General features: G+C 46.1%; 1 pseudogene; it reads left to right on the top strand.

Moving 5' to 3' along the window:
• Positions 1-9,929: 9,929 nt before the first annotated feature.
• Positions 9,930-10,535, top strand: LOC147911489 (10 kDa heat shock protein, mitochondrial pseudogene; annotated as a pseudogene).
• Positions 10,536-21,825: the final 11,290 nt, after the last annotated feature.

The raw sequence follows: 21,825 nt of genomic DNA, 5'->3' as shown, positions 1-21,825 counted from the left end.
CACCACCACAGTTAAAATCAAACCTCTGACAGCACCAAGTGTTGGTGGAGATGCGGAGCAACTCGAACTTTTATACACAGCTGGGAGTGCAAACTGTTTAATCCACTTTGAAACTCTTTGGTAGTATCTCCTAAAGGTGGACATACACATACTCTATGACCCAACAATTCCATGCTTAGGTATATACCCAACACAGATATGTTCATATGTTCACCAAAAGATGTACAAGATGTCCAGAGCAGCATTTTTTGGCATATCATCAAATTGTAGACAACCCATTCCGCATCAGTAGTGGAATGGATAAATAAAATGGGTTATATGTTTTATAGTGGAATACTATACAGAAATAAAAATTAACTACAGCCACATTCAAGAATATTGATGAATCTTACAAGCAAAATGAAAGAAGCCAGACACCAAAGAAGACACTGTATGATTCCATTTAAATCAAGTTCAAAGACAAGAAAAACAAATTCAGAAGTTAGAATATTGGTTCCCCTTGGGGGAGAGAGGTCAGTGACCTGGGAGGGACACATAAGAGGGCCGTTGTAGGGCTGGTCATGTTCTATTTTTGTGGGTACTGGTTAGCGGTGGTGTTCCCTTTGGATAAGTCACGGATCAATGCAAGTATGATTTCTGTACTTGCTGGTATGTATGCTATGCTCCAACTTGCAAATCCAATCTCATGATTATAAACTTTTTTACTGATTAGTCCCAAAGCATACGTGCTATTATGAGACTCCAGACTTATGGGTCTACATTCATATCCTGGATGTAACCTCTTCCTACCTCAGAGACCCTGGCCATGAGATTAACTCTCTGGGCTTCAGTTTCTTCATTTGTAAAATGGGTTACTTTTGGAACCTCTCTCTTACTCGGTGAGATAATTAACTCCTTGCTGGCACAGGGCAAGAACTCCATAAATAATGGCTCTTGTAGTTGTTCTTGCCATCCTTAACTCTTTGGGCTGGGGAGCTGGTGGACGATGGCCTGTGGCGGAGGGAGGAGCAGGATGGGGATCCAGTCAAGACACATTCTCCAGGTGAGGGTGAGCGGACAGAGCAGAGCTGATGCTGAGGTGCAGGAGGAAGGGTCAAAGGCCTGGGGTTCCTCCTTCCTTCCCCATCTCAGTTCCTGCCCCTCTATACATACAGGAGGTTAACTAACCGGGTGTTCTCTAGCTGGTTAGTCCTTCCAGCGAGGACATTGGAGAGTCTGGAGGGTGATGGAAATGCCATGAAAAGCCAAAAGCGAATTTCCCAGTTTGATCCACACTCAAATCCAAAGGACCAGATCTGGGAGTTAGGGGAGGTGGATATAGTGGTGGGATTATGTGTCCTGTCTATACTCTTCATTGTACTGTTTTCTATTTGGGACAGGAGTCACCTGAGCCAAGGAGCCTCCTCGTTGGCTGAGGACCCTGGGGTGGTCCCCTTATCTGAAGACTCCACATGAAAGGGGCCACTTGGCATGGGAAAGCAGAGACTTGTCCTCTGTGGATGGGATGGTGTGGAACTCCCTGGATTCAGGGGTGCACTGTCAACTCTGCTACAGCCCCTCCATGAGGGACATCCGTGCATTTGATGGCTTGCAGGGGGGACCACACCAAGAGGAGGGGGCTCAGGCTGTCAATGTCCGGCCTTCAGGAGCCAGTGACCTTACACTCTCTTCCCCCTCACCTGAATCAGCCCCCAGCCCCTCCTGAGTGGAGTCCCATCTTCCCAGCCTGGCCCATTAGAACCTGAAGCCCCCTGAGATGTTCATCCTGGAGAGGGGACAGTCCCTTGGTGTGGCCCTTCTCCCTTCCAGGGTGTCTGCCCCTCCCAGTTGCCTGGGCCTGACCTCTCCCTGGGGGAGTCTGAGTCTCAGAAGCTGCACCTCAGCCCTCTCCCAGCTGGCAACATGTGTGCACACCATACCCTCAAGCTGCCCCACTGAGCCGTGCACAATACAGTGTGCACAATCCGTGCACTGAGCCTTGTTGTGGTAAAGGTTTGTCCTGCACAGGGAAGCAGGGGTGGATGGTGAGGAGAGAAGGGACATGTGAAATGAACCTAGAGCGGGGAGGAGTGAGGTGACCCAGGGACACTGTGAGGGGTGTGGGCAGTACCGAGGGGCCTTGTGGTCTGCCGTCATGATGTGACGGTGGGACCAGCCCTCGCTCTGCACCAGCCTCTGCCCCTCTCACAGCTGGGGCATGTGCAGAGAAGGTGCAGAGCTGGGTCCCAGGGTGGATTTCATCTGGCCGGGATCATGGAAGGAACAGGACAGAGCTGCAGGATAGGAGCGTGGGGCTGTCCTGGAGCTCAGTGTGTGCAGAGGAAGGAAGGACGTGACGTAGGGGAAGGAAAGCGAACGTGGAGCAAGGTTGGCAGACGGAGACCCAGTGGGCTGAGGACTCATAAGGGGAGGGAGCCCCCAGTGGGTGGGCTGGAGAGACACTGGTGGGTACTGGCTTAAATGGGCTGGCCATAAATGGGGGTGTCGGTCATGGTGGAGATGGTTAAATGCACAGAGTGATGCCAGGGCAGTGGGTGGTGGGAGTTGAGAGAAGATGGGCAGAGGACAGGGCCTGAGGGTCTAGGATGTCAGAAGGATCATCTGGGTGGATGCAGAGTGGCCCAAAGGGGTTGAGTCACAATGGTGGTGGAGAGACAGACAGTGCAGGCTTACACCCACACCTCAAATTGCACACACACATGAACACACACACACTTCTCCATCAGTGCACAGGACACAGTTTGGCTCAAAAGCTCAGTGCAGCTGCTAGATGTGCTGGTCCAGGTAGACAGCCCACTCTGTGTGGCCACACCACTGCCTCTAAGGCCCCTCCTGTCCTGTGGAGACCCCCACTGAAGACTTCATCATCTGCATGTCCTGGTTATTCATCTTGTCTTGGAATTAAGCAATGCCATGGACCCTCTCCAGGATGAACCAAGTGTTGATGATGGATCTCCACCCTAGAAGCGACATGGATTAGGGCCATGTTGGACTTGTTGGGGTTCATGCAATTGGGGAGGGTCTTAATGCCTGAAGGAGGGAAAACAGGGTGTGGGAGGCCCCAGTGCAGGGAGCTGCGAGGTCAGGAGGGATGGAGGCTCAGATCCCCAGCAGTACAGAGTAAACGTGTCTGGTGGCTGGCAGGGATGCTGTCCACCTTAGGTCTCTCAGCTGGCCTCAGATCACTGCCATCAGCCAAGGCTCCCTGAAGCTTCTTTTCATAAGTTGTTCCATATGCTGCAGGGAGCTTAGGAGCAGCTGACCTGAACCCCAAATTTCTTTACTGGTTCTCTGGATGGAATAAGAGAAGATGATGGAACTGTTTCAGCATGGTGTCGTGTCCCCTGAGGGTGATGACCCTGTGAGGTAGGGGAAGCACAGGTGTCCTGTCCCTGGGCATGGAGCCACTTTCAGTGAGAAAGGCTCACAGTTGGAGGGGTGTCCAGCAAAGAGTGTGTCTGGGATCTGGGAAACTGGAGAAAGTCAGTTCGTTGATATGGTGTGGAAAGAACACGAGATGTGTGTGGGGACCAGCCGGGATAACTGATGGCTCTGAGAGTAGAGGGTAAACTGTCTCCCTAGGTGATGATCTGAGGTTTTCAAGGGGCAGGGGAGGGGGGCTCTATCACACGAGTCCTCATCCAAATTCACAGTCTAGGTGGTCACCTGGCACATTCCTGCAGAAATGCTGCCCCCTGGAAGCCCAGGCCCTCCATGCAGCTGAGCCAGTGGCCACTTACAGGCTTTGAATTTCAAGGTGATGATTCCACAAAGGGCACTTTAAATACTTTGCATCCACTGGGCTTCCTGGACAACAGAAGCCACCTTGGAGCCCTGTTCTGGTGATGGAAGCATACCAAGGTCTCCAGGGGGTGAGCCCCGACTGTTGACACCAAAAGGCACCCTCCTCATTCTTCACTCAACACCCATCCTGCCTCCCCCAACCCAGGGAAGCGCCACTAGCCTATCCATTTGGCCCGGCCCCTGCCTGGCCTGGGGTTCTGAACCATCTTTACTCCAACAAAATTAAACGATAGGGTCAATCCTGTAACCCCTTCCATCACCTCTCATCATCCTCCACTGCCATGATCTTCTGAGCTCACGGACCTCCATGACCTCCCCGACCAATGTCCCCAGGAAGTACCAATGTGGCCACATAGAATGAATGGTCAGGAGATTGTCCAATGAATCTTGCAAACTCCGCCTCCCCCAATCTCAGCCAGGAATACACTCCTTGGTGAAGGCCTCCCATCTCAAGCATGATGAGGCTGCGGGCTGCAGATGGCAGGACTGTCGCTCATCTTGGGACAAGCTTGTCCATCTGCTGCTCAAGGAGACGGTGAAGGTGGGCTGAAGACTCCATCTGATTTCTCTTTGTGTCTCCAGATATGAGGATGTTATAAAACCACACCCAGCAAGTGTGGTGGGCGGAAGGGAATGAGCTACGGAACATTCAACCTCCTGACTACCTCCTCTTGCCCCTGAAGGATGGGAATTTTAGCCTCTCATTAACAGACTTTCAGAACTGCCCCCTCAGGCCTATTCCAAGTAGTCATAAAGCTCATCTTGCTGACAGCGCCCAACAGGATCCTGAAGAGGCTGTCAGCCTACTGTGGGGAATATCCCGACCATCGCCCTCGCCCATCCCACTTACAGTCCTGAGCCGACAGGTGAGCCTACCTGGGGTCCACCAGCTCCAGCAGGATGACTGTGGTACTGTCTGCCCCTTGTCCATTTGCCCACTTCTCCTGTAGACAAGAGACCTCTGTTCCTTGTCTCAAAAGAAGCCAGTCCAAAACTTATATTCCAGGCTCAGAGATCACCAATACCTATCAATCTATTGAATTTCTAGCTCACATGTGAAGTACAAAGACTCCCCTTCTTCAAGCACTCGCAGCACAGGGCTTTTGCAAGATGTGAATGAGGTAAGGCGGGTAAAGCATTTTTCAGAGAACCACCCCAGAATTAGTTCTCAGTACACGATGGTGACTCACCATTACGTTCGTTACCATCACCACCATCTTTATTGTGTTGCGTCTGCTAGAAAAACCAGCACATTTAATAATGTAGAGGATGTTGGATCAACTTGGCAGGCTGCGGCCTGGCTGCAGAGCACTGGTGGCGGGTGAGGCCTGTTTCCAGGACCCCAGGCTCAGGATTGGGGAGCTTGGAAGTGGGAGGGGAGAGAAGAACACCTCCATGATGTGCCTCTTGAACTCCAAATGACCATGAAGTTCATTGTGAAGCTGAAGGGCAGCAGGGCTGATGCCACTTTTCCTTGAGGTTATTGGTCTAGCCCAGGGCTTTCTATACCATTTTCCTCAAAGCTGGAATAAAGGGATGTCTGTAATAAGGGCTTTAGGGAGAAAAATGTAAAAGACTGAAAGAACTGAGCCCAGATGTCTCTAAAATGACTAACATCGGAGCAGATGTCCATAGCTCAAGGAATATGGACTGTGAATTTGGATGAACTAGGGAAAGAGAGGTTAAATGGTTGAGGGAGTTGTGGGAGGCAAACAGCCATGTGTCTCCACGCTTGGGTCCACCCTCCCGTCTGATCAGCAGAGGAAGCTGACACTAATAGTAAACGTCCTGTAAGATTTCCATAGGAGCTGCCATGGCCCTAAGATCCTGAAGGGGAGGGGCAGTTAATGGGCCCTTTGAGAGGAGAACTGCAAAAGGAATTGGATCCCTCTCAGAACTGGACATGCCCCCAACACAGATCAAGGAAGGTGTGAGCAAGTAAGAGGAGAGGATGGAGCAAGTGTGCATGGAGCTCACAGTGATGGTCAAGTGAATTTAGACCCTGTTACCTTAGAGGTATCCATGTGTGCTTTATTAATCCTGGCCTCATATGTATCCATCGATCCATCTATCCATCCATCTATCATGCATTCACCCACAATCCATCCATCCACCATGCATTCATCCATTCAGCTATCCCTCATCCATCCATCCAACTGTAAACCACACATCCACGCACCCATCCATCCATCCAGTCACTATCCTTGCATCAACTACCCTTTCATCCATCCATTCATCATCCATCCATCCAGCATCCATCCGACCATTCATTTAATTGAGGAACATGGGATGAAAATTATGATGATTATGTGTCCAGACCTTCCTTTGTCCTGACACCGTTGAAGGCCTCAGGTCCTCTAACCATTACTATTGCCAAACCGTTTCCCCTGAAATCACGTACAGTTTCATTCTGATGATGAGCACACATTGCATGATATTCCCCAGTTTTTGGGTGTGACCAACTGCCAGGATCTGGTTACCCAGAACCAGCTCCCAACTCACTCCGGGGTCTGCTGGGACTCACTTTCCTTGAGAGGCTGAGGACAACTCTCAGGACTGAATGAGACCAGTCTTTTCAGGGGTAGGGGAGAGGGAGGACCTAGACATGGGCATTTAACAAGGAAAAGGCAAAGAGAGGGGAACTTGGGTCCTGCAGCCTGGGTGGACAAGACTGAGGCTGGCAAGTTGACCAGCTCCGAGAGAGGGACAGTGGGCATAGGGAGGCAAGTGGGCAGACAGGGGGCAGGAACCTTGTACTGTACAGTTGGGGATGCCTGGAGCCCAGGCCAGAGTGTCAGTGATGTCCAGGTCACATAAGTACCAACAAGAGGCACAGAGGGGTCCCAAGGAGGTGAGGATGTGACGGTCCCTGTGGGAGGGTAATGACTAGGGACTGGGTGTCATCTAGACATTTGCAGACCTCAAATATTGTTCCAACAGCACCGTGGATTTTTGAAGTTGATAACACGTTTTGTAAGGTTGTGTTTGATTTTTAATGGCAACCCCAGTGCAGTAGGCTTGCAAAACATAAACACATAATAGGGACAACATTCCTCACATTTATAGATGGGCTTAAAATATGCAAAGTTTCTTCCAAACCATGACTTTGGCCTCTGAGGAAACTATGTCTTAGGCTACCTGACTTGGCTATAACTTCACCAGGAGTAAGGGGTTAACAGGGACCCATTGTGGATGGAAATCTGTCCAAGGCCTCACTGAGTTCCCCTCTCCCCTGCTGGGCAGGAAAGTGTCCTTCTCTGCCTGGGAGACACCATCAAATACACAAGAGAGCAAATTCTGGCCCACGTCCACCTGGGGTTCTGAACAACAGGACTGAGACACTAACCCAGTGCAGGTGCCTGACCTGGGACACACGCATGCCCACTGCCCAGCCCTCCCAGAGACTCTCAAATGACCTCCACAGTGTGGGTAGGAATAAACTGGGTCCCTCAGGTCACAGCATGAAGAGCACACTCAGTCCAGCAGTCACAAGTGACAGCTGCAGGGCTGGGTGGGGGACCCTACACCTGCTCCCTGCTCACCTGTCTGGCCCTTGGCTGACCTGGAGATAGGATCCTGCTCCTCCCTCATCTTCATAAAGGCCCCTCATTTTGCCATGTAGGTGGTGATTAAATCATTTTTGGGGGGGATCCTGTGAATTTATGTTCTTAATTTTGCATAATTAGCCATCGTTACTCTTGGGTTTGATTTCTTCTGAGAAAGCTTATCTGGAAGGGAGAATGTTATCAGAATGGGAAGCAGTACACCTCTGCATTAAAAGCTAGTAAGATAAAGCAATGGCTTCCTCGTATGTACCACCCTACTCCCATGGTCTTTTTTGCCCCAGCCCCAGGGATCCTGGACCAGCCCCCGTCACTCCAAGCTCCCCTGAGAGAGCTGGTCCTAGTCCAGGCTCCAGCTCCATCCTTGGAGCTGATGGCTCCACCCCGCACTTTCCTACCAGACCTATTGAACTAAAAGCAAAGTGTCCAGCCTGCTCTAAATGCCCCCACCAGGATGCCCATGGCTCCCATTGCAGCCCCCTCACCCCTTGCAGGCTGAATTGATCTCCTTTCACTCAAATGTACCCTGGCTCCTGTGTTCTGTATCCCCATCAGTGCCCCCGGTGACCCTGGGAGACCACATTGACCTTCATGTCTGCTACCCATACCACCAGGTCTGCTGGCTCCACACACGCCCCTAATCCACCTCCTCCCTCTATTACTGCTGCCCTTGCCTCGTTCCACACTTATGAGTAGTGAGGTGACTGCACTGACTGACATACCCTGAGTGGTCTCTGCTTTCCCTGCCCCTCGTTCCTCCTCCATTCTACTCCCAGAACTTTCTACCAAATGCAAATGGCATCATCTTGCTCCTGTGCATGTATGGGTGCATTTGTGTGTTTGTGTGCATGTGGGTATGCCTGTGTACACTTGTCTCTTTGTGCATATGTTTCTTTCACGTCGTTGTACGTGCCATTCAAAGAATTTTATAAACGATGGCAAGGACCGAGGAACTTCACATCATTTCAACAGTCCAAGTACACCACCTTCTGAAAGAAATGGCACTTCATCAACTTGTCAAGGTAGCTTATATTTTTGCCTGGGTCTGTTGGTATCTGTAATAGGAACCTTCATTTCTGTTGTTATGAGACCTAATTTGATAAATTTGATGAGCATAATTGATTAGGTACCTCCATATAATTTCTCTGGAATTATTTTTAGATAACACAAGAGTGGTCAGAAATCCTTGGATTACTTTATTCTTGGCTTGGCTTTTAATTGATTTGGACATTTTGCTTGCTTAAATCATTTTTTGAAGCAGGCAAGGCAAAATAAATGATATTCAGAAATTGATGTTATTTGTAGCCAGGATTGTTAATTATAGGTTAGAATTTTAGAAAACATTGATTTGTATTGTAAGACAAAATCTAGTTAGCCTCATTCATTCTTGATAAGTTTGCATGAACTTCTGAAGCCAGTATCCTGCATGAGGATGAAATATGTTTTAGGTATGATCCTTGACTAGTTCTAATTTGGTTTATTTAAGAGAAGTATATTAAGAATAACATAAGACTCTTAATTTTTAAAAGATATTTCTCTGGCTTTGACTATATGGAAAAGATTGATCGTTATTTGCCTAAGCCAGAAACCTAGGAGACACCCTGTACACGTTGCTCTACTTTATTTCTCCATGCAAATCTCTATCTCCATTGACAACTCCCTGGTCCAAACTACCATCTCTTGTTTAGAGCACGCAATAACTTCTTTTCCTGCTTTCACTCATGCCATTCTTTAACTAATCACTGGCAGGGAGAAAAGAGGTGGCCATGACTGAATTAAGTCTCAATGTATGCAATTCCTAAAATCAAGAACGGAGTCATCTTCCTCTAAAGCACATGACTATGTGTGGAGGACGGTGGCTGCTGGAACCCAAGTGTGATTCTGGTAGGAGTGAGGAAGAGGAGATGGAATAGTTACTGGAGAGGTGACCAATAGTGTTGTCTACACTGTTTTGACCCTTAGCCCTTTTGACTTTCTTTCCATTCCTTCAAAGGGTCATGCTTTCTTCTGCCTCAGAGCCTTTGCTTTTGTTAGTGTCTCTTCTGCGGAAAGTTACATCTTCAACTTGTTATCCTCCTCTTCCATTAGGTATCGCTTAAATTTCACTTCCTTGAGGGAGCCATGCTGACCTTTCCGTTAGATCAGATTTTGTTTCCCTGTTATTTTGTGTCATCTCACTGTGTTTGTCTCCTTCACATCACTTGTCTGTGAAGTTTTTATTATCCATGTGTCTGTGTGCATCTTTTATTAATCTCTGCTTCCCCTAGCAGACTGTGTTCTCCATGAGGTCAGGAACCATGTCAGTTTGCTTACCATTGTAACACTGGAACCCAGCAGAGTGCTTGGCGTATAGTAGGTGCTAGATAACTATTTGTTGTGTGAATGAATGGAGTTGACTTTGAGCTAATTATAGAAAATTTGGTTTATAATATTTATATACAACTTGTATTTTTTTTAGAAAAGCTTTATTGAAATATACTTGAGAAAACAAACTGCATTTATTTAAATGGTACGTTTTGGGGTCCTCACGTCAGGGCCTGGGCAGGGCCCTCCTGGTGAATCGCGGCATGCGCTGCTGTGGCCGCCCCCTCGCGCGGGGAGGGGCGGGGTCCCGGGGCGAGCGCGCCTGCGCGCCGGGTGCCTTGTCCCAAGTTCACGTGTCGCGAGGGTCACACTGCGGGTCTCTGCTTGCGACGGCGGCGCTAGAGCAGAGCGTAGGCTGCGGCGGCCGGAGTCATGGCAGGACAGGCATTTAGAAAGTTTCTTCCCCTCTTTGACCCACTTTTGGTTGAAAGGAGTGCAGCCGAAACTGTAACGAAAGGAGGCATTACGCTTCCAGAAAAATCTCAAGGAAAAGTTTTGCAAGCATCAGTAGTAGCTGTTGGATCGGGCTCTAAAGGAAAGAGTGGAGAGATTCAACCAGTTAGTGTGAAAGTGGGAGATAAAGTTCTTCTCCCAGAGTACGGAGGCACCAAAGTAGCTCTAGACGACAAAGATTATTTCTTATTTAGAGATGGTGACATTCTTGGAAAGTATGTAGACTGAAATGAATCACTATTGAAATGGCATCACGTGAAGCTACCCATTCCACTGAAGTACTGAAATCTTTCATCATGTAAATAATTTCCATGTCTCTCTTTTATAATAAACTAATGATATCCAAACTAATGACATCCAGTGTCTCTAAAATTTAGTTTCACTGTACTGATATAAACATTTCCAAATAGAAATATAGAAATAAAAAAAAATAAAATAAATGGTACGCTTTGATAAGTTATGGCCTCCATCATAAGGTGTACCTCCATGAAACTTTCAGTCAGTGTCAAGATAGTGAACATATCTATTACCTTCAAAAGTTTTCTCATGCGCCTTTGTTATCCCTCCTTCCCACCCCTCCGTGACTTACTCTCCCCAAACAACCAGTGATTTGCTTTCTATCACTATAGATTAGTTTGCATTTTCTAGAGATTATATAAATGGAATCAGACAATCAGACACTGATTTTGTCTAGCTTCTGTCACTTAACATAATTCTTTTGAAATTCATCCATGTTGTGCGTGTCAACAGTTTGTTCCTTTGTGTTGCTGATTAAGGTTCTGTTCTATGGATATAGTACAAACTGTTTATCCAGTCACGTGTTGATGTATATGTGAGTTGTTTCTAGTTTTGGGCTATTACAAATAAAGCTGCTATGAACATTTGTATGTAAGTTTTTGTTATGGACATGTGCTTTTCTTTTTCTGGGCAAATACATAAGAGTAGAATGAGTGAATCACTTATGTTTAACTCTTTAAGAAACTTCCAAACTGTTACCCAAAGTGTTTATACATTAAACCATTTTACATTCCCACCAGCAGTGTCCGAGGGTTCCCATTTCTCTACATCTTTGCTTACACTTGGTATGGCCAGTCTTGTCAGCCATTCTAATAGGCATGTAGTGTGGTATCTCATTGTGGTTTTAATTTGCATTTCCCTGATGACTTATGATGTTGAGTGTCTTTTCATGTGCTTATTAGCCATCTGTATATCTTCTCTGATAAAATGTCTGTTCGAAATTTTGCCTGTTTTTTTTTCTTATTGTTAAGTTTTGATAGTTCTTTATATATTTTGAATACAAGTATTTTTCTATCAAATATAGTTTTAGGTTTTACTGTTAGGTCTAAAATCCATTTCAAGTTATTTTTGGTATATGGTATGAGGTATGGATCCAAGTTCATTTATTTTGCCTATGGATATCTCATTGTTCAACACCATTTATTGAAAAGTCTATCCTTTATCCACTGCATTGCCTTTGTTCCTTGGTAAAAAATCAGTTGTCAATATATACACAACTTGCATTTTAGCATCATTGTGAGTTTGGGCTGTTTAGAATAGTCTCTTGAAACATCAGATGCGATAAATCAGGGTTGTAGTCTTTATATTTTTAAGCAAATTCTTTAGTAAGATATAAGCTAAATACAGAAAAGCATACAAATCCTAAGTGTATAGCTTGATGAATTTTCACAATGTAAACACACTCGTGTATCTACCACCTAGATAAAAATAGGACATTCCCAACACCCTACAGCCCCTTCTTCTGCTCTTTTCTAGTCACTATCCTTTCTCTCCACAGGTATTTGCTCTTCTCCCTTCTGTCACCATTGATGAGTTTTGCCTCTTTATAGAAATGGAGTGATATCTGTACTCTTGAGTCTGCGTACTTTTGCTTAACACTGTATTTTGGGGATTCATTTGTGCTGTTGCATATAGCAGTAGTTCTTGTTGTGGTATATTATTTACTTCTATGAACATATCACAGTTTATTAATCCGTTCAGCAGTTATTAGACATTTGGATGGTTTCTACAATAGGCTTTTAATGCTTTTATGAATATTCTTGTTCATTCTTTTGCAAATAGGTAAGTATTTTCTGTTGGATAGATCCCTAGGAGTGGCATTGCTGGTCATAGTGTACGGATATGTTCAGCTATAGTAGAGACTGCCAACATTTTCCAAAGTGGTTGAACCAGTTTATGCAACCCCTTCCCTACATCCAGTAGTATATGGGAATTACATTGTTCAGCATTCTTGTTAACACTTGATATGTCAAGTCTTCTAAAATTTTAGACATTTTGGTGCATGGATGGTGTTCTCGTGAGTTTGAATTGGTATTTCTGTGGTGACTAATGAGGTTGAGCATCTTTTTATATGTTTATTGGTCATTTGAATATTCCTTTTAGTGAATTGCCCATTTAGATTGCCCATATTTCTATTGGATTGTTTCTTACTGATTTCTATGAGTTTTGTTTTTTTTTTTTTAGTATCTTCTGGCTATGTCTTGTTTCTTTATAACTTTGTATTTTAAAGACTTAACCCCTCCAATAAGCTTCCTGCAAATGTCCCTGCTATAGAGAACAAGAAGATAAGAATTTTGGTCTATGCAAATAATATGATTTTTTTTTAATGAATTGGGGTAAATCTCATTTGGCACATGGCAGTTCAGTTTTTCTAAAATTAAATTATTGTTTTTGGTAGACGTTCCCTGGCCTTTAATGGGCCCATGCAAATTTGCCCCTTGATTTATTTGGGACAGGGTTTCTCAAAAGTGGCACTATTAAAATTTGAATGGGATAATTCTTTGTTGTGGCAGCTGTCCTGTGCACTGTGGGATGCTTAGCAGCATCTCCCAGGCCTAATCCCACTAGAGGCCAGTAGTACCTACCCCCCACTTTGTGACAACCAAAAATGTTTCCAGACGTTGCTGAATGTCCCTTGGGTGGGAGGTTGGGGTGTTAAAATTGCCCTGGTAGAGAACCACTGATCTAGATTTGTTTTGTGGGTATTTTACCAGTTTGCCAGGAAATTATAGAGCTCAAAATTACGTGTGTTTTCTAAAATACATATGGAAATACAAAGGACTAAGAATAGCCAAGATATTTTTAAGCAGCAGGTCAAGGTGAGAAGACATGATCTATGAGATATAGTGATTCATTATATGTAAAGCTATAGTAACTAAAGCACTTTGGTATTAGCACAGTGGTAGACCAGTGGAAAACAGTAGAGAACCCAAATCCAGTTCCACGTGTATCCAGAAACTTGATTTCTTTTAATAGAAGTGCTCTTACAGAGCAGAGGGCAAAGGAGGGGCGTTTCTTTAAGTGGTCCTGGGACTATTAGATATCAGTATGGAAAAAATTCAAATTGGAACCCTACTTTACTCCTTACACAAAAATCCATTCCAGGTAGATTAAAGACCTAGGCATGAAAGGCAAAACTATTAAGATGTTAGAATATAGTGGTTTTCAAACGATGTTCTTAAGAGTCTTAGAAAAAACATGGCTTGTAGTGGGAAGGGGACAGTGGATCAGGGAAGTTCTAGGTCTTGCATGCTCTTTTAGAAATTTTAAACGCTATTTCTTAAAAAACTGTAGTCGTCCTCAGAAAAGGCTTGAAAACCTGTGCTGTGCGGCATAGGTAGCCTTCTGTGTTTGTGCAGACTCAAACTTGTTTTTTGTTTTTTTGAAAATAATATTGGACTTGCATATAGGGTTTTCTCCCCTAGTAGTCTGTAAATCCTTCAAGGCCAGGGACTGTTTTTTTTTCATGCTTTTCCATGGGATCTGGAATTGTATGGATTCAATAAAATAAATGCTTGTTAAATGAATTCAAGAACTGGGACTCGAGGGAATGTATAGAGAAGAGCGGAGAGGAAGGAAGGTACTTTGAAGAACACTCTCATTTACAGAAAGGGAGAAACCAATGTATTGGAATAGTTAAGAACCGTGTTACAGACATTAAGGAAAAAGCAAATGCATTTATTCTGTTGCAAGAATACAGAGTGTTATGTTTGGCTGTATACCTAGAGGTTATGCTTATGGATTTTAGAATCAGACAGCAGGAGTCAATCATATCTAGGCTCTGCCTCTTACTAGCTAAACAATATTGGGCATGAACTTGACTTCTTTAAAACCCAGTATTCGCACGTATAAAATGGGAATAATGTTATTTGGTGATTTAAGAGGTCACTGATGACTTTGAGATAGAGCTTTCTGGATTGTGGGATTAAAAGATAGATTATAGGAGCTTGATTCTACTATATTGTTAAGCCTAAAGAACGTTGAGAAGCTTAGTAGGAAACAAACATTGAGACACTATAAAGAACGATTTTTATAGAAATGAAATACATTTTCTTGAAGACTCTTACAGTTATATTTTTTAAGCCACGTTATTGGGAGTGGTCTACAAAAGCATAAAGCTGCAACTGGACTTTCCTATTGAAAGTATATTTCTCACAATGTTTGCTATATCTTTGTTAAGGTAAACTGAGTGGTAAAGTGCTTTTAAACATGTTGAGCATTTCAAGTTTTAAAGTATGTTATGAAATTTTTAGAAATAAATCATACATCTTGATTCCAATTTTTTTCTAGAAAAATTTCCTGGAGCAACCCCTGATGGCCTAGTGGTTAAAGTTTGGCACGCTCCTCTTCGGCGTCCCAGGTTCAGTTCCCAGGAGCGAACCACACCATTCATCTCTCATTGACTATGCTGTGGCGGTGGCTCATGTGGAAGAACTAGAAGGATTTACACGTAGAATATGGAACTATGTACTGGGGCTTTGGGAAGGGAGAAATAAGAGAAGCAGATTGGCAAAAGATGTTAGCTCAGGGCAAATCTTTCCAAGCAGGGAAAAAAAAGAAAAAGAAAAATTGCCTAAGTGTAAGTTATTTATACTCATTTTTTATGACTTCTTATATAAGACTCTCCTGAAAAAATCTATACTGGCTGCAAAGCTATCTGCCGATAAACAGGTATCCATATGGAGAGGTGAAAATGGTGATTTTCAAACAAAGAAGAATTCAACCCTCATAAACTACACAGCAGGTAAACAGAATTTGTTGACAGTGAAATATTCCCGTTAGTTCTAGTAGAACAAGATAGCCAAGCATCAATCAAGATTTCAGTGGTGCTTGTAGAGAGTAGTTGGGTCATGTCACAGACGTAAATTGTAAATTATTGTAACTTCATTTTGTATATTTACTCATTACAAAGGAGTTTACTATTATACTAGATTATTGAGGCTAACATCATTAAAATGAAACTGCATGGTGCTTTCATATATAAGAGGAATTTGACAGTAAACGATTTACTTAAGGAACATACTGATAGTATAGCTACTTTGTACTTTTAATTCTTCTGTTGTTTTGATCTAATAATGGCATTTTGGGGGGTCAAAATACCTTTTTTTAGAAAGCTTGATGCAACCATATGCTGTCTTCAAAATCTTACTTCAAATAAAGCAATAGAGGCAAGTTGGAAGTAAAAGCATGGAATACATAAACAAAATAATAAGAGAATAATGGTGCCAGTTATCAATGGATTGTCACTGTGTAACAACATCAGAGTGTTGCCCTCTATTGTCTGTTCTGCAATAATGGAATTGCACCCAGTAGACATTTCTCTTTTGCACCTGGCAGGGGTTAAGCTTTTTCAGAGAAGGTTTAGTACAAAGGGCCTTCCTTCCTAATTCCAGGGTGCTTCTATTCTTTTCTTTATCCTTCTCCTGCAGTACAATCAGCAGTGGCACAATTCAGGGGTGTCTACAGGGACTCACCCACAGTGGGTGATCCACAGTGGATTCAGTGGATCCCCTTGGATGACTTAATAAGGAGAATGAGTGGCACCGCTGCAAGTGGAATCCCAGTGAATCCAGTAGGCATCCCAGCCTCAGCCTACCTGCCCCTGGGAGGGGATAGGGCTTTCCTGTTTTCCAGTCTCAGTCTGCTGTTCCCTACCTGCTGAGCTCTGTCCTGACCGGGGACTGGTACTGGCCTTGGGAATCATGACAATCTTCTCCACCATCCCTGTGCTGCAAACATTCCTTCTCCAACAAGGCCTGAAGGAATCCTTGGCAAGGTGGTCGTCTCCCAAATTTGTTTCTTTCTTAACTACTCTACTGTAATTCTGGGCTATTCTCTATAGTTCACTTTAAAGGTTTATGATTAATTGTTCATTATATAAACTGTCCCTGCTCAATCTATTGGTTGGTTTCCGTGTCCTGATTGAACACTGATTCTTATCATTATATATTATTTTATAGGGTGTTAATGCTAAGGGGAAAAATGAAAGGGGAACAAGTTGGATAGGGAGTGTCAGGACAAGAGGATACTTTATATTTTAAATGACAGGGTCAATACAGCCTCACCAACATGACATTTGAACACAGAATTAAAGATAGTGAAGAAGATGAGACATGAAATCATCATGTGGAAGAGGATTCCAAGTGGAAGGAACATAGAGTGCAAGTCTACAGGTGGGAGATTGCCCGGCATGTACCAGGAGCATAACGGAGGACAGAGGGACTGGATCAAATGGTACAGGGGATAACTGGCCAAAGATGATGTCAGAGAGAGTGTGGGACCAACTGTATTGGGCTTGAGGTCCATCATAAGGACTTGAACTTTCCCCTGAGATAAATGGAGAGCCCCTTGAGAGATTTCACAATGTCAGGGTGTGACATCTGGTTTTAAAGGGTCACTCCAATTGCTGTATTGAGGATAGATTGCGGGTCAAATATAGAGGCAGAGAAACCAGTTAGAAGGATACAGCAATAATCCAGGTCAGAACAATGGTGCAATGTGGTCCACCCAGCCATCAGGGAGTAACAGGGTGTGGACATACATACCCACCGCAAGCAAAGAAAAAACTAGTCCAAATACCTGATATGATTATTTTGCTAATCATCAGTCTACATATGCAGTGGGTGAAAGTCCACAAGGGCAGAGAACAGCAACCTTCATGTAAAGAAAAATTCTAAGGAACTGTAAGTCACACCACCTGCAACAACCACAGATTCTAGAATTATTTGAGATGCCAAGACAATGAGGAGGGAATAATCTTTTCAACAAGTAGTACTGGGACAGGTGGATATCCACAAGTGAAAGAATAAAGGTGAACCCCTACCTCACACCATATACAAAAATGTTACATCTTCTTACCACCAAAGATGTAAATGTAAGACCTAAAACTATAAAACTCTTGGAAGAAAACATGGCCCTTGGTTAGGCAATGTTTTTGTAATTATGGCACCCAACACATAAGTAACCAAAGGGAAAATAGATTAATTCAACTTCATCAAAAGTAAAACTTGAGTGCATTGAAAGACACGATCAAGAATGTGAAAAGACGACTCACAGAAGGGGAGAATATGTTTACAGATCTTTACATATCTGATAAGGGTCTACTATTGAGAATATATAATACATTCTCACCTCTCAACAATAAAATACAAATAGCACAATGAAAAATGGGCAATGCATTTGGATAGGCATTTCTCCACATGAAATACATGCCTGCTTGGTGCTGTGCTGTCCCTGCCTGAGGCTGCAGTTCCTGTGCTGGCCATCAGGTGGCAGCCTTCTGTGTCAGTGGTGCCCACTGAGCTTTGCTGGAGCAATTGGGGAAAGGAGGATTCATGCAGAAGTCATGCTGACCCTCCGCCTGCCTCTGGACCCACTTCCTATTAGTAGTGTTCCTCTTCACCATCTGAGTGGAGCAAAAGCAGGAAGGAGGGATCCAAGATGCCCCTATTTGTTCATTCGGCAGCTATGTGCCAAGCCATCACCCTGGGCCGGGAGCCCTGGTGGGCCTAAGTGTGGTGCTGAAATCTACTCAGTGGTCCCTGCCCACCAGGAGCTCAGTCTGGAGGCAGATGGACAAAAGCACAAAATCAAAGACACGTGAAAGAGAAGAGCATGAACTGGAATGAAAATAAAGAGTGTCCTGCAGGGAGGGCTGTGGTCTCACTGGGTAGGAGGGTCTGAAAGGCCTGACTGAGGTGACATTTGCTGTGACCAGAATGACATGAGGACCCAGCGCTGCACTCACCTGTGATCAGCGTGCCAGGGAGAAGGCACTGCTGGTGTGGAGACACCAAAGCAGAAGTGAGTTTGGCTAGAGGAGGTTAGAGAGGTGGGCACTGTGGCTGCAGAGAGCCTGGAGGGGAGAGGAGGGAGAAGGGCATGTCAGACCCGGGAACTGGCAGATGGTGTGAGGTGTCTCCTCCTCTCTGACAACACTGTTCCCCAACCTGCATCTTTAAACCGCAAATATTCACTCTCTCTCCATCTCTGTGGACCAGGAATCCTGCACAAATGAGCTGGAGCCTCTGCTCATGACGACTTCCAGGTTGGGGCTGTGGCCTCCACTGAGGCTGGAGCAGGGTGAGATGTGCTGTCAAGCTTACTCCTGTGTGCTCGGTCAGGATCAGTTTCACTGAGAGCCTGGCTCCTTTCTCTCTGTTGGCCAGGGCACTCCCTTGGTTTTCTTCTGCGTGGGCCTCTGCATAGGGGAGCTCAGGACGTCCATGTATGTCCCCAGGTCCAGGGGTTAGACAGACTGAGAGAGGGGAACAAGGGGAGCGGGAAGAGGGAACAGAAGAAAGCGAGTGAGAGAGAATGACAGCCTCGGTGATGGAATCTGGGAAGGGTCGTCCTGTCACTTGTGCTGGGTCTGCTGGTCAGAAGCCAGTCCCTAAGCAGTCAGTTGTCCACAGGGACGTGTAGAACAGGCAGGGAGATCATCCCTGCAGGGGCACGCTGACCTTGACTCGAGTGTCCTGGTGGCGAAAGGCTCCCTTCCTACCTGGGCTGATCCTACGTTGAGCTCAGATCCTCCTCATTGGGAGCGTTGCTCATCGCGGCCCGGGTGTGCTCTCCCGGGTTCCCTGGGCTCCTGTCCCCTCCAGGAGGGAGATGTACACTGAAGGGGCTGAGGCCAGAGCAAGCAGGGACCACTCCACCCTCCCAGCTCGTTTGCTTCCTTCCCCAGGAGGGCCGACTCCTCAGGAGCCTCTCCTCACTGCTCACCATCTTCTCTGCTCTGAGAGCACCTCGTTTCAGCCTCTGAAGAAGACCTGGGGAGAAGTTTCCAGGTGAGAAGGCCTCTCTTCATGGGAGCCCCAGAGTGGATAGGTAGCTTCGACAGGGCTGGGCATTGCCCCTCAGTCAACTTGGACTTGCTGGGAGGCAGCAACACCTGGGAGCAGAGCCTAGGCTGTTGCCAGGTCTCTAAGCATCCCCACAATGCCCATCTTCCTGGTCTCACCTGATTGGGCACAGGCTTGCACAAGCACACAAACTTTCAGACCCCCTGGGGTTATGTGCAACCCATCAAGGCTGCTGTGTCTGTCTCATTGTGTGGTTGTCCGTCTCACCTTCCTGGCTGATTCGCTGCTCTGTTCTAGATCCAACCTCAGGCGGCTGCAAAGTTGACCTTCCATGTCAGCTTGCCACTGAGATGGCTACTGTTTCCAGAAATGCTTAGGGGCCGGGCTTTGCCCACCCATGGCGACATCAAGTGGGCAACCTCTGACAGTGAAGCCACCCCCATTCAGGCTTGTGCCGCTCACAGTGCCATCACACTGAGGGGGTGGGGACGGGACCTGCTCTGGGCAAAATCACCACGACTCTCACTGTTCTTCCCTCAGCTTCAAATGCTCCTCAGTTGGTTGTATGTCTTTGGTCTCTTCCCAGAGGTTGTTTTCTGACAGCACGTCCCGTGTGATCATGGCATTCTGGGAAGAGGATCGGTTGAATTCCTCACTCAACCATTCGGTGTGTCCTGCCGCCACACCCTGATCACTTTCTAAAGGTGCATCCTTTCAGCAATCTGAGGACCCAAGATTGTGAGTCTGTGTCCTGGAGGGATTTTGAGAAGAGCTGGTGGGATGGCAGTATTGCAAAGCATAAAGTCTTGCTTCCAGAAAGCTCTCTGGGATCCTCATCATCTTGCTGTTTTGGAGTCAAAGCCCTGAGATCTTTAAAAAGCCAGCAATGTTAGAACATGGGCAGGACAAACAAAAGTCTCTGGGCTCCAACAGCAACTAAAATATTCTGAATTTCTAGTAACCTGAGACGAGTGGAAAGGAATTGAGAGTGTGGAGTGGAGGGGCGGTTTGGGCCAACTACGCATCTGGGAGGAGAAATGCCATGCAGAGCAGCCTTTCTGGGGGCATAAGTGTGGGACATGTGTGCAGATCCCCCCTGCAGACATTGCTGCTGCTGACCTTCAGTTCCCTCAGCCCACTTGAGTCCCTGCAGTCCCTGGGAGCCAGTCCCCAGCAGACCCACAGTGTCCCCCTGGAGCACCTGCATCCACTCTCTGCCTGAGGGCTCTCTCCTGCACCGGGACCTTCCTCTCCTGCAAGCCTGTGCCAGCCTGTAGCACAGAAGACTTCACGAACCCGGGGTAAACCCTCCACCCACGGAGACTGAGCCAGTCCGGGTGGGATCTCGTCTCCCAACAGGACTAGGATGGATGCTCACCTCAGTGCTCCCTTGTCAGGCCCCGCACTGGCTCTCCTCCTCCAGACTCCCTTCCCCATGGCCTCCCTCAGGCCTCCTCCATCACCTTCAAACAAACCACTTGACCTACATTCTTGTCTGCTTTGGGGCCCAAACTCTGCTGAGGCTCCATGCTGGCTGTGACTTGGAGCAGGTCGTCCAGCCTTCTGGACTTGAGCTTCCTCACCTGTAAGATGGGGACAAAAGGCCTGCCTCCCACAGTCGTCAGAGGAGACACAGTGTGGGAAGATGCAAACCACTGCAAAGAACGATGCCCGGTGATCACCCAGTGAAATCACCAACCTTGCCAAAGAAACAGGAGCTTGTGAGGCTGAGGGAGGAATGCGGGCAGCCTGTCCAAACAACGTGGAGAGTCACTGACGAGTGTGGCCGTACAGGGTAGGCCCCCCAACAGTGGAAGAGCCATTCGACAAGGAGGGTGACAGGACAGAGGCTTCCAAGGAGAAAGATTTAAGTGTTGGAGGATCACAGAGGCCTTAGGAAAATCGTGAGGCCCTGGAACAGGTTTACTGAAATGCTATTATTGGCCGCAAGAATGTGTTACAAATACCCAGTCCACTCTGGATTACTTCTCATTGGTTGTAGGAATGAGTGCACACTTGTGATTAGAACCCACATTTTGTTAAATATAGGATATCTTTATTTTTCTTAACTTTTAATTATTTTTTTTGTCGATGAAGTGCCAAGCATGGGTTTTCTCCGTTCTTTTCTTTGCATGGGTTGCCTCTACTTTCAGAAGTGAATTCCAGGTGCTCATCCCCCCTGCTAACCCGAGGACAGCTCTCTTTCAGGTCACACAGTGGATGTGAGCTCCAGGTGGGCAGGGACCACGTCGGGTCATACTCACTGGTGAAGTTACAGTGCTCGGCCCATGGCAGGGACCAGAGCGTATTGGCTGAATGAGTGAGTGAAACAATGAACGAAATCATGAATGAGTACATGAGTTCAGGAGTGAGTGAGTGAAGGAATGAGTGAAGGAATGACTGGGTGAATGAAGCAATAAGTGAATAAACCACAGAAGCTGGATCCACACAAGAGGAGACTTTATCTGTGGCGGGCTTACAGGGGGTCACAGCACAAGCCCTGGATGGTGGCATGGAGCATGTCCAGCTGTCCTTCC

The sequence above is a fragment of the Ceratotherium simum genome, unplaced genomic scaffold (assembly GCF_057802395.1).
Source record: "Ceratotherium simum simum isolate JZ-2026a unplaced genomic scaffold, ASM5780239v1 HiC_scaffold_43, whole genome shotgun sequence".
Lineage (NCBI taxonomy): Eukaryota > Metazoa > Chordata > Mammalia > Perissodactyla > Rhinocerotidae > Ceratotherium > Ceratotherium simum.
Note: the sequence above shows the minus strand (reverse complement) of the source record. Positions and strands in the feature narration are given on the sequence as shown.